The sequence below is a fragment of the Gossypium arboreum genome, chromosome 4 (genome assembly GCF_025698485.1).
Source record: "Gossypium arboreum isolate Shixiya-1 chromosome 4, ASM2569848v2, whole genome shotgun sequence".
Taxonomy (NCBI): domain Eukaryota; kingdom Viridiplantae; phylum Streptophyta; class Magnoliopsida; order Malvales; family Malvaceae; genus Gossypium; species Gossypium arboreum.
In genome coordinates this window covers 44,653,864-44,656,202 of record NC_069073.1, presented here as the reverse complement: position 1 = coordinate 44,656,202, position 2,339 = coordinate 44,653,864, and the positions used below count along the sequence as shown (strand labels likewise).

At 38.9% G+C, this 2,339-nt stretch overlaps 1 non-coding gene across 1 annotated transcript; it reads right to left on the bottom strand.

The window, feature by feature from the left end:
• Positions 1 to 230: 230 nt before the first annotated feature.
• Positions 231 to 336, bottom strand: LOC128292073 (small nucleolar RNA R71). The gene has a single exon (XR_008282058.1). It is a non-coding gene; the product is annotated as a small nucleolar RNA R71 (small nucleolar RNA).
• Positions 337 to 2,339: the final 2,003 nt, after the last annotated feature.

Genomic DNA, 2,339 nt, shown 5'->3' with positions numbered 1-2,339 from the left:
GTTGCAGGATAAGGATCTAAACACTCACTTGGCCAATTTCCTGGAATTCTGTGATATATTTAAAATTAATGGCATTTCTGACGATGCCATTCGTCTTCGGTTATTCCCTTTTTCATTGAGGAACAAAGCTAAACAGTGGTTGAACTTGTTACCATGAGGGTCAATTACTACTTGGGAACAAATGACCGAAAAAATTTTACTAAAATATTTTCCGCCGGCTAAAATGGGTAAATTACATAATGATATCTCTTCTTTTGTGTAGATGGATTTAGAAACACTCTACGATCTATGGGAGAGATACAAGGACTTTTTGAGAAGGTGCCCTCACAATGGGTTACCGCTTTGGCTTCAAGTTCAAACGTTCCATAATGGCCTGAATCCTTCGACTTGAGACGCAGCTGCGGGTGAAACCATCAATAATAAAACACCTGACGACGCTTATGAGTTCATAGAGGAGATGTCATTGAATAACTATCAATGGCAAGTCATGAGGACAAAGCCAACGAAAAGAGCCAGTGTTTATAATGTCAATTCGGTCACCATGCTCTCTAATCAGGTAGAACTCTTGAAAAAAAATTGATGGTTTTCTTAGTTCTTCACAGATTCAACAAGTAATACAGTGCGAAGCAAGTAGAGGTGGAACAAGCCATTCAGAATACCAACCTTATGGCCACAACATGGATAACGAGCAATTAAATTACATGGGTAAGAATCCTCGACCTCAAAACAATCCATATAGTAACACTTGTAATGCTGGTTGGAGGAACCACCCAAATTTCTCATGGGGAGGCCAAGGAATTCAGCAACCACCTCCGGGCTACCAACAGCCACCCTATCAACAGGAAAAGAAACTGAACATTGAAGAGATGCTCACAAAGTTTATCTCAGTATCAGAAACCCGTTTTTAGAACACTGAAACGACACTTAAAAATCAACAAGCGTCAAGGGCTCGAAACTCAGATAGGCCAGCTTTCTAAACTAATCTCCGAATGACCACAAGGTAGCTTGCCAAGTAATACTAAACCTAACCCAAGGGAACAACTTAACACGATTAATGTTCAAGATGAAGAAGGATTTGTTAAGCTTAAGCCAAAACCGAGGCAAGAAACGGTGGTAAGAAAAGGTAAAGGTGAGGTAGATTATAATAAAAACAAACCAGTGACTGTCGAATATAAACCTCGTGTGCCATACCCCAACGTGACAAGGAAAGACCGCTTAGATGAAAAAGTTGGTAAATTCCTTAAACTCTTAAAAAAATTACACATTAACTTGTCGTTTATTGAAGCTCTATCACAGATGCCCAATGCAACGCTCAGCTATTCTGCAAAGTAAGCTACTGAATAAATTAAAAGATCCAGGGAGTTTTACAATTCCTTACTTAATTGGTAGTTTAAATGTTAATAATGCATTAGCTGATTTAGAAGGTAGTATTAACGTCATGCCCTACAAATTGTTTAAGCAATTCGGTCTCGGGAAACCCAAACAGACTAGGATGAGCATTCAATTAGCAGATAGAACTATAAGATTCCCTAGGGGTATTATTGAAGATGTGCTAGTTAAAATCGATAAATTTATATTTCGCATGGATTTCATTGTTCTAGACATAAAAGAGGATAGCAACACTCCTTTAATTCTAGGAAGGCCTTTTTTAGCAACTGCTAAAAGGATTATTGATGTTGGCACAGGTGAACTCACACTCCGAGTGGGAGACGAAACAATCAACCTTCAAGTTCGCAATTCTGGCAACACATTAGAAAATAAAGGTGATCGTTTAACCCATTCTACTAAAACTGACAATATGGTGCAACCTACTTTGCAGGAAATGATTTTGAAGGAAGTACATGAGTCATTATCAAGCAATAGTAGAGGACCTACTCATGAAGAACGAAGACTGCAAATAGAGGAGCTAGATGAATGGCAAACACATAAACCGAGAACACACGATAAACTAAAACTACGCCAGAACGAGCTCGATACCTTTCCAAATCAACTTCAGATTGGCAATAAAGTCTTATTAGATGCCGGAGATCCTCACATTGTCACTGCCAGACCGGATGAAGAAATCCCTCTTACGGTACTTAGTATTTTTCCATTCGGTACAGTTGAGGTAAGTCACCCCAAGTTCGGCAGTTTCAAGGTAAACAACACCCGTTTAAAACCTTATTTTGATGAGATTGATAGTAGGAATGAGGAGTATAAACTTCTAGAACCACCATGACCATTCAATGGAGAGGTAAGTCGAGCTTAGACTATAAATAAGCGCTTCTCGGGAGGTAACCCGAGCACTAACTGTATTAACTTCTTTAAAATTTAGTCTTCAACACCTAACTTACTAACGG